The sequence below is a fragment of the Rhinopithecus bieti genome, unplaced genomic scaffold, assembly GCF_001698545.2.
Source record: "Rhinopithecus bieti isolate Rb0 unplaced genomic scaffold, ASM169854v2 scaffold_26426, whole genome shotgun sequence".
In the NCBI taxonomy this organism is placed as follows: Eukaryota; Metazoa; Chordata; class Mammalia; order Primates; family Cercopithecidae; genus Rhinopithecus; species Rhinopithecus bieti.
The window spans coordinates 736,433-751,933 of NW_016811945.1; the positions used below are offsets into that span (position 1 = coordinate 736,433).

A 15,501-nucleotide genomic window follows, 5' to 3' on the forward strand; every position below is an offset into this window, starting at 1 on the left:
GCTCAAGCCTGTAATCCCAGCACTTTGGGAGGCCGAGACGGGTGGATCGCGAGGTCAGGAGATCGAGACCACCTAGCTAACACGGCGAAACCCCCGTCTCTACTAAAAAATACAAAAAACTAGCCGGGCGAGTTGGCGGGTGCCTGTAGTCCCAGCTACTTGGGAGGCTGAGGCAGGAGAATGGTGTAAACCCGGGAGGCGGAGCTTGCAGTGAGCTGAGATCCGGCCACTGCACCCCAGCCTGGGCGACAGAGCGAGACTCCGTCTCAAAAAAAAAAAAAAAGAAAAAAGAAAAAAGAAAATACTTAGGGGGCCTATTCTTTCAAAGACAAATTTAAGTATTGCTACTTCAAGTTAGATAAAGAGAAATACAGGACATGACAATATAATCTCCATTTTAAATAAGAAAACTATAAAATAAAGCATCCCAGTGTGCACATAGCTCAATTTTATTTTTTTAGAAAGGCAGAGTAAAATTTTATAAATACTGACTTGTACTGATTTGAATTGAGAACTCTGGTTCCTTTATTATCTTGAATGCTTTTCATTTTATAGGACTTACTGCAAAAATATTATTCCATAAAGAGAGATGATGTAGAGCCCAGAGATTTGCCTCAAATTATTATTCCCCAATAGGCACCAACAGCAAGTATCTCAAAATTTTAAAATGTTGAAGAAAGGGTGTGGTCAAAATAAGGACAACGTCACTATCAGGTCAAATGCTAAAAGAAAAGCTTTCAAACTTTCAAACGAGGTCTTAGTTTTAAAAACTTTCAAAGGTTCAAATAAGGCCAGGTGCCGGATCACCTGAGACCAGGAGTTAGAGACCAGCCTGGCCAACATAGTGAAACCCCATCTCTACTAAAAATACAAAAAATTAGCCAGGTGTGGTGGCGGGCGCCTGTAATCTCAGCTACTCAGGAGGCTGAGGCAGGAGAACTGCTTGAACCCGGGAGGTGGAAGCTGCAGTGGGTTGAGATCGTGCTATTGCACTCCAGCCTGGGTGACAGAGTGAGACTCCATCTCAAAAACAAACAAAGAAATAAATAAGGCCTGGTGTGGCGGCTCACACCTGTAATCCCAGCACTTTGGGAAGCTAAAGCTTGAGAATCATCTGAGCCAAGGAGTTCGAGATCAGCCTAGGGAATGTAGTGGGGCCATCTCTACAAATGATTTTAAAAATTAGTTGGGTGTGGTGGTGCAGCTACTTGAGAGGCTGAGGTGGAAGGATGGCTGAGCTAGGGAGGTCAACCCTACAGCAGTGAGCTGTAATTGTGCCACTGCACTCCAGCTTGGGCAACAGGAGTGAAACCCTGTCTTAAAAAAAAAAAAAAAAGAACCAGTAGTTTTGCCGTCTTACAATTTCCCTGTCAGGTTCTTTTAATTATACAAGTGCCTTTTCTTGTTTTTTTTTTTTTATTTATTTTTATTTTTTATTTTTTTGAGACAGAGTTTCACTCTTGTTGCCCAGGCTGGAGCAACAAGAGTGGCATGATCTTGGCTCACCACAGCCTCCACCTCCTGGGTTCAAGTGATTCTCCTGCCTCAGCCTCCTGAGTAACTGGGATTACAGGCAAGTACCACCATGCCCGGCTAATTTTGTATTTTTAGTAGAGACGAGGTTTCTCCACGTTGGTCAGGCTGGTCTCGAACTCCCCACCTCAGGTGATCCGCCCGCCTTGGCCTCCCAAAGTGCTGGGATTACAGATGTGAGCCACTGCACCTGGCCAATTTTTAAATTCTTTGTACAGATGAGGTCTCACTTTGTTGCCTACGCTGATCTCAAACACCTGGGCTCAAGTGATCCTCCCACCTTGGCCTCCCAAAGTGCTGAGATTACAGGGCATGAGCCACCATGCCCAGCCTACACACACACGCTTAACTTGGAAGTACTATGGCAGAGACAGGAAGCTATTTATCTTCCAAATACTTACAGGGTGTTACTAAAAAGATTAACTTGCATATAGGCAGTGATCTTAATCACTAACATAAATCATAATTACTTGAGCTATACCTGTTACAAATGCCGAGTCCAGAGCTCTATCCCCTGAGAGTCTGATTCAGTAGGTCTGGGATGGGAACTGCTGCACCCTCTAAGTCCCAACCTACATTTTAAATAAGCAATCCAGGTGGCTTCTCACACAGAGGTCTGCCCCTACCACCTGGGAAAACCAGCCTAGAAGGCCCACCTATCTCACCTTCAGTAAGGAATAAACTGGAGGTAAAATTTTTGACATAATGGCTCAGATTCCCATCAGAAAACCCAGGGACAAAAGGCCTCTTTACTAACTGCATTCCATTCAACACTAGATACTCGGTGATCTGTCATGCTTTGTTCCTTCCATAAGTACCATACACTAGACAGTAAGTCTAATGTTATACCCCCAGTGAAGACTCAGAACCAGATGGAGCAGCACAAGGTATTTGGGGCAGGAAAGATCCAGAATGCATTAGGATTCCTAAAGACCCCCAAGCAGGACTGACTGTGAACTTGTGCTAAAGGTCTTTCGTGAAAATGTCTAGAGGGCAGAGATCTTCCTCTTTGATTCTTCTGAGTCTGGCATAGTGCTGAACAGACAAAGAGAAGGCATCAGTACCCCTGTTAGGATGCGCAGGGAAAGGGAATTTTTATCTAGTTCCCATCTGATAACAAGAATGCAAATGAGAAGCTGAAGGAGAGGAAGCTGAAATTGCTGTTAAAATGTATTAGGTATTACTTACACATTTTACGTTAATTTCCTTTTACAAATAGATATTTAGAATTGCATTTAAAGTTGCAATTCCGGCCAAGCATGGTGGCTCCTGCCTGTAATCCCAGCACTTTGGGAGGTCGACGTGGGCAGATCACTTGAGGTCAGGAGTTCGAGACCAGACTGGTCAACATGATAAAACCCTGTCTCTACTAAAAATACAAAAATTAGCCAGGAATGGTGGCAGGCACCTGTAGTCCCAGCTACAAGGAGGCTGAAGCAGGAGAACTGCTTGAACCCAGGAGGCGGAGATTGCAGTGAGCTGAAATTGTGCTACTGAACTCCATCCTGGACAATAGAGCAAGACTCCATCTCAAAAATAAAGAAATAAATAAAGTGGCAATTCCCTCCAGTTTCCACTTTGAAAAAGCTTTCTGTGGATCAGGTAAACCATCTATCTCTACCACGAAAGGAAGCACTCAACTTATTTTATTTATCAGAATTCTGTGGGAAACTACTAAGGACAATAATTTGCAGTTCAGTTCATTCATCATTTGAACAGATGTCTTGAGAGTGCTTTACCAAGAAATCCCCCCAAATAATCCTTTTAATGTATGTACCAATTTCCTCTATTCAGTGTACTTTATAAACACGAATTCTAGCACCATGAAAAATGACTGTGAAACATTATCATCTTGCAGTATGAAAAAAATTTAAAATTAACAGATTAAGTTGGTATAGTGGAAACAGTACGGGCTTTGTACTCATGCAGATCTGAGTTCAAATCCCAATGTTACTACTTACTAGCTGTGTGAATTATTTAACTTTTTCAACCTCCATTTTCTTTATGTAAAGTAGGGGAAATAATTCCAAATTTACCATAATGTGAAAACTTGACAATATAAATAAAACAAAGTGCCTACCCTAGGCACTATATAAATGGTAGCTAATGTTGTTATTATCTGAAACATTCACATTTGTAGATGAGAAGATAGAAAAAAATACATTCTACTCCAATTGCCAGTCTAAAATTATCTACCAATCAAACTTTTACAGTCAAAATTACACTTTGGATATTTTTGTAAACTTCAGGAGCCTTTCAATGAGAACATTTTCAATTGCTGCCCCAAAACAAAGTTTCTATTCCTTAGATAGTCCTACACAGGCCCCATTACTTCTCCACCCCCCTACCACCATTTTCAAAGCAGTCCTCTTTCTACAGCACCTCCCCAGTCCTTTTCTTCTTCTTCTTTTTTTTTTTTTGGAGACGGAGTCTTGCTCTGTCACCCAGGCTGGAGTGAAGTGGCCAGATCTCAGCTCACTGCAAGCTCCGCCTCCCGGGTTTACGCCATTCTCCTGTCTCAGCCTCCCGAGTAGCTGAGACTACAGGCGCCCGCCACCTCGCCCGGCTAGTTTTTTGTATTTTTTAGTAGAGACAGGGTTTCACCGTGTTAGGCAGGATGGTCTCGATCTCCTGACCTCGTGATCCGCCCATCTCGGCCTCCCAAAGTGCTGGGATTACAGGCTTGAGCCACCGCGCCCGCCTTAAAAGTCCTTCCTTTGGCGGAGCTTGCCGTGAAGCCGAGATCGCACCACTGCACTCCAGCCTGGGCGACAGTGCGAGGCTCCATTCCCCTCCCCCCAAAAAAAGTTCTCCCCTTTTATGCCGTAATGCATTCTTTTTTCTTTCTTTATTTTTTCTTTTCTTTTCTTTTCTTTTTTTGTGATAGAGTTTCGCTCTTGTTGCCCAGGCTGGAGTGTAATGGCGCGATCTCGGCTCACCGCAACCTCTGCCTCCCAGGTTCAAGAATTCTCCTGCCTCAGCCTCCCGAGTAGCTGGGATTACAGGCATGTGCCACCACGCCCCGCCAGTTTTGTATTTTTAGTAGAGACGGGTTTCTCCACGTTGGTCAGGCTGGTCTCCAACTCCCGACCTCAGATGATCCGCCCACCTTGGCCTCCCAAAGTGCTGGGACTACAGGCGTGAGCCACCGCGCCCAGCCCCTAATACTTTCAAACTGAGACCTCTGGCTTCAGACAAAAGACCCCCAAGAAGTCATTTATAGAAAAACTTTACAATTAGCAAATGCTTGCACTGTCATCAATTTTTACAAACACTTGATCTTTACAATAAACCAATTAGATACACAAGGCTTATGTTACATCTTCATTTAACATTTAAGACCAAAGATACATAGTTAGAAAATAGCATAAGCCCAGCCTAGAATTCAAATTTTCAGACTCCAAGTTCAGTAGTCTTTCTACTCAAAAGCTACTATCTCTTGCATATTCTTTCTTCACATCATTTGCTCATTAAACATAAGGGAGACCATCTTTGTATCGCCTGGTATCACTAGAGCACTGCTACAAAGAGCAATGTTTTCTACAGTATATAAACAGTTCAACCCCAAGACACTGAAGCCAAAGGTTACTTTCAGTGCTTTCTGCACAGTCTTCAAGTAAGAAAGAATTCTGAGATGCTGCATGTAAGGGCCAAGAGGAGGCCTGGGCTGTGCACAGTCCCTCCATGTCGCCCTACATAGTTCTCTATTACTTCCAGTATCTGCCCTCTTTCCTCCACCGAAGAGTGTTTTTTTGGGTCTGACACCTCAACAGGGGCCCTTCTCAAACACAAACGACCCTAGTCGCCAAATAAACTCGTGCCCACAGCTAAGTCATCCTTGGCAAGCACGGCAGAGGCTCCTAGGAACATTTACGAGTGTCCTTCCTCTCTGTCCACACCCCTTGTCCGAAAAACTTCCATCTTCCAGAGTCCGGATCTTCTCGGCCCTCGCCCCCCACTGCCCGACGCGCACCCTTGCACCTCCTCCAAAACCTCCCAGCCTCCCAGGTTGGCGGGCAATACTTCCTATCTCACCCAGCCTGGATCTCCTGGACTATACAGCCCGCCGCCCCGATCTGGCCCCGGAAGATCGCGGCCCCTTTCGCTACCCCAGAGCCCGAGGCCCATCAGCCCGGTCCCTGCCCCGCCTCCCCGCCCAAGGCGCCAAGTCCTCGGGGCTCCGTCTCCAGGCCCGGGCCGGTCTCCAAGGCCCCGCACACTCCGGGAAGACAGAAAAGGGGCTGCAGTGGTTCTCAGGGCACCGGGCGAGCTGGGCTCTCTGGTGGGAAGGCTCCAGGCCCGGCCGGCTCCCGGCTCCCGGCTCCCGCGGCCCGGACAGCCCTCTGGCTCCGCCGGCCCGCGCCTCCGCGGCCTGCCCTCACCTGATCCAGGTTCTCGTCGCTGCCGCTGTCCTCCGTGTCCGAGTCGATCACGACGCGGCCTTTCCGCTTCTTTACCATGGTGGTCCCCCGGCTCCCACGCCGGCCGCCGCCCGGACTCCCCTCTTGCCCGCCTGCCAGTGGGACCGCCACTGCCGCCGCCGCCGCCGCCGCTCGACCCACACAAAGGCGACCGCGCATGCGCGCTCCGCTCCGCCCCTGGCCCCGCCCCCTGCTCGCCGCACGCCGTTCGCAGGGCGCCTGGTGCCCCGCCCTGCCCCGCCCCCGACGCAGCGTGAGAGGCGGGGCCTTCTCTCCCTCCCTGTTTCCCGGCAGGGAATGGTGGTGGCTTTCCCCGAGACTGCCCCGGAGTCCTTGGCTGTGTCTCCGCTACTGAGCCGAAGTTTGGTGGGCTCTCTCCCTATCGGGGGCTGGAGCCGCAGGGATCCAGGTTCTCTCTGAGGGGGCTCACGTGTCTACCGCCTTTCAGCTGTCCGACACTGATAGCGTGTAGGGGTCGACTTAAGGGGCAGACGGCCTGGAAGACGTAAGTCGCCTGGACCACGCGATGGACACCGGTTGGGGGCTGGAGCCTGCCGACCGGGGCTGTGCGAGTGACAGCTGAGCTGGGACCTGGAGAATGCATCTGAATTACCCAAAAGGAGAGTAGAGTGTTGCACGCAGAGAACAGCGTAGGCAAAATGGCTCAGCGATAATAAAGTTGGGTTCGGAGAACTGAAGTTAGTTATGGCCGGAGCAGAGATTGTGGGTGGGGATAGGCGAGAGACGAGGCTGGAGAAGGACACGGCGACTGCATCACTCAGAACCTAATAAGTAAGCTGAATTAGGGAGTTTGAACTTGAGTATTGAAAGATTTTAAACTGAAGAACCACATGATTTGATTTGTGTGTGGTTTTGTGTTTTAGTAGAGACGGGGGTCTCCCTATATTGCCCAGGCTGGTCTCGAACTCCTGGGCCCAAGGGATCCTCCCGCCTTGGCCTCCCAAAGTGCTGGGATTACAGGCGTGAGCTACCGTGCCCTGCCTGATTGGTGGTGGTGTTTTTTTGTTTGTTTGTTTGGAGACGGAGTTTCGCTCTTGTTGCCCAGCCTGGAGTGTAATGGCGCGGTCTCGGCTCAGTACACTCAGGCTGTTGCCCAGCCTGGAGTGTAATGGCGCGCCTCCCAGGTTCAAGCGATTCTCCTGCGTCAGCCTTCTGAGTAGCTGGGATTACAGGCTCCTGCCACCACACCCGGCTAATTTGTTTTTGTTTTTGTTTTGAGACGGAGTTTCGCTCTTGTCGCCCAGGCTGTAGTGCAGTGGCGCGATCTTGGCTCACTGCAACCTCTGCCGCCCGGGTTCAAGCGATTCTCCAGCCTCGGTCTTCGGAATAGATGGGATTACAGGCGCCCTCCACCGCGGCCCACCAATTTTTGTATTTTGAGTAGAGACGGGGTTTCACTATGTTGGCCAGGCTGGTCTCAAACTCCTGACCTCTGGTGATTCACCCGCCTCGGCCTCCCAAAGTGCTGGGATTATAGGCGTGAGCCACTGCACCCGGCCTGATTTGTGTTTTTCAAAGATTACTCTGACGGCAGTATGGCGAATGGACTAAAAGCAGGGAGATCCTTTGGATTGTTGTCTTCTTGGCAAGAGATGAACTCAGGACGAAGCTGGGGGAATGGAAACAAGTGAATGGATTCTGGATAATTTGGAAGGTAGAATCCCCAGGATTTGGGATGGGGTAAGGGAAGGAGTGCTCCCAGATACCTATTGATGTTCAGATGCTAGCTTAGGAAGCTAGTGGCAGGTAGGCTGTTCATCAAAAAAATGAAATACAAGAGGAGAGAAGGAGGTTTGGGGAACTGGTGTGTGTAGGAAGTAAGTTCACTTTTATACTTAAGTTTGAGGTCAGCTGATAAAAAGGTCATCTCCAGAAGTTATTTCCTTTAGTGATTAGGAACATAGGGTAGGGGCCGGGTGTAGTGGCTTGCATTTGTAATCCCAGCACTTTGGGAAGCCAAAGAGGGTGGATCACCTGAGGTCAGGAGTTCGAGACCAGTCTGGCCAACATGGTGAAACCCCATCTATACTAAAAATACAAAAATTAGGCCGGGCACAGTGGCTTATGCCTGTAATTCCAGCACTGGGAGGCAGAGGCAGGTAGATCACGAGGTCAGGAGATCGAGACCAGCCTGACCAACATGGTCAAACCCCATCTCAACTAAAAATACAAAAATTAGCTGGGCATAGTGGCCCATTCCTGTAACCCCAGCTACTTGGGAGGCTGAGGCAGTAGAATCACTTGAACCCAAAGGTGGAGGCTGCAGTGAGACGAAATCCTACCACTGCACTCCAGCCTGGCAACAGACGTGACTGTCTCAAAAATATAATAATAATAATAATAGTAATAACGTGGACCGGGCACGGTGGCTCTTGCCTGTAACCCCAGCGCTTTGGGAGGCCGAGGCAGGTGGATCACAAGGTCAGGAGTTCAAGACCAACTTGGCCAAGATGGTGAAACCCCGTTTTTACTAAAAATACAAAAATTAGCCAGACGTGGTGGCAGGCGCATGTAATCCCAGCTACTTGGGAGGCTGAGGCAGAGAATTGCTTGAACCTGGGAGGTAGAGGTTGCACTGAGCCAAGATCGCGCCACTGCACTCCATCCAGCCTGGGCAACAATAGCGAGACTCCGTCTCAAAAAAAAAAAAAAGGAAAAAAGAAAACAATCGTACTACTGCACTTCAGCCTGGGTGACAGAGTGAGACCCTGTCTCAAAAAAATAAATAAAATAACCTAAATAAAGTCCAACTACCTCTTTACCCTAGAAGAATTTTCCTAAGATATAGCCCATAGACTTTTCTCCCCCAGCATATCCTTGGAACCCAGCCCATGGCCAAGATGACCCCGAATCACCAGCCCAGCTTCCCTATGTCTAGCCACCCTGAAGCCTGTGGTACCCTTCTGGAGGACCCTCTTTAAATGTGTTAATACACAGTATTGCTAAAAAGAAAGCCATAACATGGTCAGTGGCCATTGACTGGAATTTAATAAAAGTATGTTCTTTGAGTGAAATCTGTAGATTGTGATCTTTCTGCAAAAGGTCTTCTAATGATTCACGTACTGAAGTTAGTCCATACTGAGACTAATCAATGTCTAAATTTAGTGAATAAACATCACTTTAAACTCCCTCTTGAGTCAGCTTCCCAGAGAACCCAACCAGTGAAAGTTTCCAATTAGTAAAATGAGGATAATAATAGTGTCTGTCTCTTTGGGTTCTTATAAGATGTAAGTTACAAAGCAGGCCTGGAGGCACAGGTCTATGGTCCCAGTTACTTGGGAGGCTAAGGTAGGAGGAGCAGTTGAGTTCAGGAGGCCAAATCCATCCTTGGCAACATAGGGAAACCACGTCTCAAAAAAAAAAAAAGTAAGTTAGGCCAAGCCGAGTGTGGTGGCTCACACCTGTAATCCCAACACTTTGGGAGGTCAAGGTGGGCGGATTACCTGAGGTCAGGAGTTCGAGACCAGCCTGGCCGACATGGTGAAACCCCATCTCTACTAAAAATACAAAAAAAAAAAAAAAAATTAGCTGTGCGTTGTGGCAGGTGTGTGTAATCCCAGCTACTCAGGAGGCTGAGGCAGGAGAATCACTTGAACCCAGGAGGCGGAGTTTGTAGTGAGTGAGATCGCACCATTGCACTCTAGCCTGGGCAACAAGAGTGAAACTCCATCTCAAAATTTAAAAAATAATAATAAAAGTAAGTTAGGCAAGGCGTGGTGGCTCATGCCTGTAATCCTAGCACTTTGGGAGACCAAGGAGGGTGAATCACTTGAGGTCAGGAGTTCAAGACCAGTCTGGCCAACATGGTGAAACCCTGTCTCTACTAAAAATACAAAATTAGACGGGTGTGGTGGCATGCACCTGTAGTCCCAGCTACTCAGTAGGCTGAGGTAGGAGCATTGCTTGAACCTGCAAGGCAGAGGTTGCGGAGAGCCGAGATCGCATCACTGCACTCCAACCTGGGCAACAGAACGAGACCCCATTTCAAAACAAAACAAAACAAAACAAAAAAACAGTACTCTTCCTTATCTAATCTTATAATTTTTTTTTTTTTTTTTTTTTTTGAGACAGGGTCTTGCACTGTCACCCAGGCTGGAGTACAGTGGTGTGATCATGGCTCATCATTTAGCCTTAGACTCCTGGGCTCAAGCAATCCTCCCACCTCAGCCTACCAAGTAGCTGGGACTACAGGCGTGTGCCAACACACTCTGTTAATTTTTTTATTTTTATTTTTTGTAGAGACAAGATCTCACTATGTTGCCCAAGGTGGTCTCAAATTCCTATCCTCAAGTGATCCTTCTGCCTCAGTCTCTTAAAAGTGTTGGGATTGGCCGGGCGCGGTGGCTCACACCTGTAATCCCAGCACTTTGGGAGGCTGAGATGGTCGGATCACGAGGTCAGGAGATCGAGAGCATGGTGAAACCCCGTCTCTACTAAAAATACAAAAATTAGCCGGGTGTGGTGGCAGGTGCCTGTAGTCCCAGCTACTCAAGAGGCTGAGGCAGGAGAATGTCGTGAACCCAGGAGGTGGAGCTTGCAGTGAGCTGAGATCACACCACTGCACTCCAGCCTGGGCAACAGAGAGAGACTCCGTCTCAAAAAAACAAAAAACAAAAGTGTTGGGATTACAGCATGAGCCACCATATCCGGCCCAGTCTTACAATTTGGTCCTCTTGATCAGGCACCCTCAGAATCCAGTCCTTTGCTACTCTCCCAGCTCCTGCCACTACCTGCTTGGCTGGTTCTTGCAGCTCTTTTGGCGTATAGTCCTTTGCCTCCTTTACTAGGCCCAGTAAGTCCCCCACTGGTTTATGTGGTGACTTAACCCTATATAAGTCTAGTGACCAGGAGAGGGGTAAGAGCAGATTCTGAGGGGAAGGAGAAATCCTGCAGTCCTGCCAGGGACAAGCCTCTGCAGTGTCTAAAAGGAGTAAAGGAGTGCTGGATGGAAGATCATTTCTGCAGGTTCAGAAGGTTCGGGAGTAGCTGAGATTTCAAATTCTTTAGGGGCATTAACCAGATATCCTCATCTCATTTGTCACGGTCCTATTATTTCTCAACTAGGGCCTTTAGCTTAGGCACACTGCCTTGCTTGGGAGTTTAACCTTATTGGAGCGCTGGCTACTCTGGTGATTATCCTCAGGCTCAGATTTCCTTGACCTCTTACTGCAGGTATTGAAAGTCTCTTTATCTATTGTATTTTATTTATTTATTTATTTATTTTATTTATTTATTTATTGAGGCGAGTTTTGCTCTTGTTGCGAGGCTGGAGTGCAATGCACGATCTCCGGCTCACCGCAACCTCTGCTCCAGGTTCAAGCGATTCTCCTGCCTCAGTCTCCCGAGTAGCTGGGATTACAGGTATGTACCACCATGCCCGGCTAATTTTGTATTTTTAGTAGACACGGGGTTTCTCCATGTTGGTCAGGCTGGTTGAGAACTCCCGACCTCAGATGATCCACCGGCCTCGGCCTCCCAAAGTGCTGGGATTACAGGCGTGAGCCACCACGCCTGGCCAATTGTATTTATTTTTATTTTTTAAAGACAGGGTCTTGCTCTGTGCCCCCAACTGGAATACAATGGCACCGTCATGGCTCACTGCAGCCTCAACCTCCTAGGCTCAAACAGTCCTCCCATCTCAGCTTCCCGAGTAGCTGATACTACAGTGCGCCACCACACTCGGCTACTTTTTGTATGTTTTTGCAGAGACAGGGTCTCCCTGCGTTGCCCAGGCTAGTCTCGAACTCATGGGCTCAAGTAGTCCTCCCACCTCAGCATCCCAAAGTGTTTGGATTACAGACATGAGCCACTGTGCCTGGATTTAAATAATGTACATTTTTTTAAAAAAAATAATGTACTATTACGGTTTTTGTTTTGTTTTGTTTGTTTTTGAAACAGAGTCTTGTTCCATTGCCCAGGGTGGAATACAGTGACAGGATCATGGTTCACAGAGTAGCTGGGACAACAGGCGCTCCACCATGCCCAGCTAATTTTTAAATATTTTTGTAGAGACAAGGTCTCACCATGGTGCCCACATTGGTCTTGAGCTCCTGGGCTCAAGTGATCCTCTTGCCTTGGACTCCCAAAGTGCTAGGATTAAAGACATGAGCCAACATGCCCAGCCAAATTTATTTTTTAAAGTTCAAAATTAATACATGTCCACTGTAAATAAGAAGCCCAAATCCAGAAGTATATAAAGTAAAAAGGAGGTCCTCACCCTCATCCCTCTTCTCTCCCAATCTCATTCTCTTTTTTTTTTTTTTTTTTTTTGAGACAGAGTCTCGCTCTGCCCCAGGCTGGAGTGCAGTGGCCGGATCTCAGCTCACTGCAAGCTCCGCCTCCCGGGTTCACGCCATTCTCCTGCCTCAGCCTCCCGAGTAGCTGGGACTACAGGCGGCCGCCACCTCGCCCAGCTAATTTTTTTGTATTTTAGTAGAGACGGGGTTTCACCGTGTTAGCCAGGATGGTTTCGATCTCCTGACCTCGTGATTCGCCCGTCTTGGCCTCCCAAAGTGCTGGGATTACAGGCTTGAGCCACCGCGCCCGGCCCCAATCTCATTCTCTAGGAAAAACTCCTATGACTAGTTTAGTGCATATTGTTCCAGACCTCTTAGGGAATACATGTAAACACACCCCAAAACAGGATCATGCAACATGTGTTATCTTATAATGTGGTTTCTCCCTGCAGCATTAGACTGATTTGAGTGCCACGCCAAAGTGGCACCAGGGAGTGTGAGAAAATGCTTTGTATAACCATGAGGTAATGTCTACCACCAGAGGCCTGAGTTCCATGACTAAAATGCACATGGTAAGTATATATTAAATGGGAATCCTTGCCTTCTTTGTATTTAATTGCTTTCTCCTGGTAAGTGGGAACTAATTTTTTTTTCCTATGCAAGTGTCCATCATCTCAAAGTTTTGTTTTGTTTTACTTTGTTTTGTTTTGAGACTGAGTCTCACTGTGTCACCCAGGCTGCAATGCAGTGGCACATTCACAGCTCACTGCAACCTCAACCTCCCAGGCCCCAGCAATCTCCCAATTCAGCCTCCCAAGTAGCAGGGACCAGAGAAATGCACCACCACACCTGACTTTTTTTTTTTTTGTAGCGATGAGGTCTCCGTATATTGCCCAGGCTGATCTCAAACTCCTAAGCTTAAGTGATCCTCCCACCTTGGCCTCCCAAAGTGTTGGGCAGGCATGAGCCACTGTGCTGAGCTGGGAACTAATTTTAAGATGCTATAAGGTCAGCCTTCTCTCTGGCCTCTCTCAGGATAACTCTGTAGTTCATAACCTTTTGTTCCTACCTCAGCACACATAACAGAGGCTGTCTTTTATTGGATATACACATATCCTGAAGTGTCCAGTGTACTCAAAAACAGCTCTCAGAAAAGCATATCAGAATGCCAAGGGGTGAAAGGGATGGTACCATAGGGACAATCTTATATCTTCAAAGTTATTTGTATTTTTGTGTTAATTAATTTGTATTATCATTATTTTTTTAGAAACGAGGTTCTGCTCTGTCGCCCAGGCTAGATTTGAACACCCGGGCTCAAGCTATCCTCTACCTCGCTGAAATTATTTTTATAAGTTAGTTATTTGCCAACTTTGATTCTTGAGTATGATTAATCACTCATTACCTGAGATGTATATCACAGCTAACTGTAACACGCTTGGAACCACGAATACAAGTGAACCCTGCAATTTAAATTCTTGCTTTATCAAAGCCAAACTTGTGAGCTTATCAACACAGGATTCTATGGTTTACACATTTATGTGTCATTCAACTAAGAAACCTGCTCTGTGTTAGGCATTGAACCAGGTACTGAGGAAACAAAGATGGACAAGACACCATCCCTGTTTGCAACCTGATACAGTAGTTCTCCAACTTTAGTGAGAATTACCTGGGAGCTTGGTAAAATGCAAAGTCTGATTTAGTAGGTGAAGTCAAGAAATTTGCTTTTTTTTTTTTTTTTAATGGAGTCTCACTCTGTAGCCCAGGCTGTAGTGCAGTGGCACCATCTTGGCTCACTGCAACCTCTGCCTCCCAGGTTCAAGCAGTTCTCTGCCTCAGCCTCCCGAGTAGCTGGGATTACAGGTGCCCGCCACCACATCCAGCTAATGTTTGTATTTTTAGTAGAGGCGGGGCTTCATCATCTTGCCCAGGCTGGTCTTGAACTCCTGACCTCATGATCCACCTGCCTCAGCTTCCCAAAGTGCGAAATTTGCTTTTTTTTTTTTGAGACGGAGTCTTGCTGTGTCACCTAGAGTGGAGTGCAGTAGCGTGATCTCGGCTCACTGCAACCTCCGCCTCCCAGGTTTAAGCAATTCTTCTGCCTCAGCCTCCTGAGTAGCTGGGACTACAGGTGCGTTCCACCACGCCCAGCTAATTTGCATATTTTTAGTAGAGATGGGGTTTCACCGTGTTGGCCAGGATGGTCTCAATCACTTAATCTTGTGAACCACCTGCCTCTGTCTCCCAAAGTGCTGGGATTACAGAGGTGAGCCACCAAGCCCGGCCAAAATTTGCATTTTTAACAGATGCCTAGAGTGATTTCCTTGTAAGTTATGAGAGGGACTCATTTTGAAAAACACTTGACACACAGAGAGAAGCCTAAAAATCATGTGAAGAGTTCAGGATCAGAGATTCGTTTCTGTCCCTACATTTCCTGAAAAAGTCAGTGCATGCACATGATAACAGGTATTTCAAAAGCTAAAGCTAGGGTGACCTCAGAGAACGACTTGGCAAGATGCAAAATTTAGAAGAATGTAGCCTTCTATAAATCAGTTATAAATTCCTCTATCAATATAGAGGAGTTTTCAGAAGGTCCTAAATCATTGATCTACTCAATTTACTAATATTTATTAAGTGCCTACGTTGTCCCAGGCACAGATGAGCATTTTCTTCTGTCTAAAGCTCCTTCTATGTCCTATGTTTTGTTACTTCTGTTTCTCAGAAGCATTACTCTATTGATTATTGCTCTGAGTTTCTTGGTTCTGTGCCTTCAGTCTCTCTCAGCTGGGGCCCTTTTTTTTTTTTTTTTTTTTTTTTTTTTTTTTTTTTTTTTTTTTTTTTGAGACAGAGTCTCACTGCTGCCCAGGCTTGAGTGCAGTGGCACGATCCCACCTCACTGCAACCTTGCCTCTCAGGTTCAAGCGATTCTCCTGCCTCAGCTGTCTGAGTAGCTGGGATTACAGGCACTCTGGCTTCTTTTTAACATATCTCTTTCATCTAAAAAATAAAAATGTGGGCCGTCGAGGTGGCTCACTCCTGTAATCCCAAAACTTTGGGAGGCCGAGGTGGGCGGATCATCTGAGGTTGGGAGTTTGAGACCAGCCTGACCAACATGGAGAAACCCCATCTCTACTAAAAATACAAAATTAGCCGGGCATGGTGGCACATACCTGTAATCCTAGCTACTCAGGAGGCTAAGGCAGGAGAATCGTTTGATTCCGGGAGGCAGAGGTTGCAGTGAGCTGAGATTGCACCATTGCACTCCAGCCTGAGCAACAAAAGCGAAACTCCAT

The 15,501-nt window shown here is 47.1% G+C and overlaps 1 protein-coding gene across 1 annotated transcript in view; it reads left to right on the forward strand.

Annotated features, from left to right (window-relative positions):
• Window positions 1-6,223: 6,223 nt before the first annotated feature.
• The window catches only part of NDUFAF1 (NADH:ubiquinone oxidoreductase complex assembly factor 1), a 33,421-nt gene continuing 24,143 nt past the window's right edge, over window positions 6,224-15,501 (forward strand). The window contains exon 1 of the mRNA XM_017895417.1: window positions 6,224-6,459. The gene's annotated coding sequence lies outside the window, so the exon portion shown is untranslated. The remainder of the gene's footprint in view (window positions 6,460-15,501) is intronic.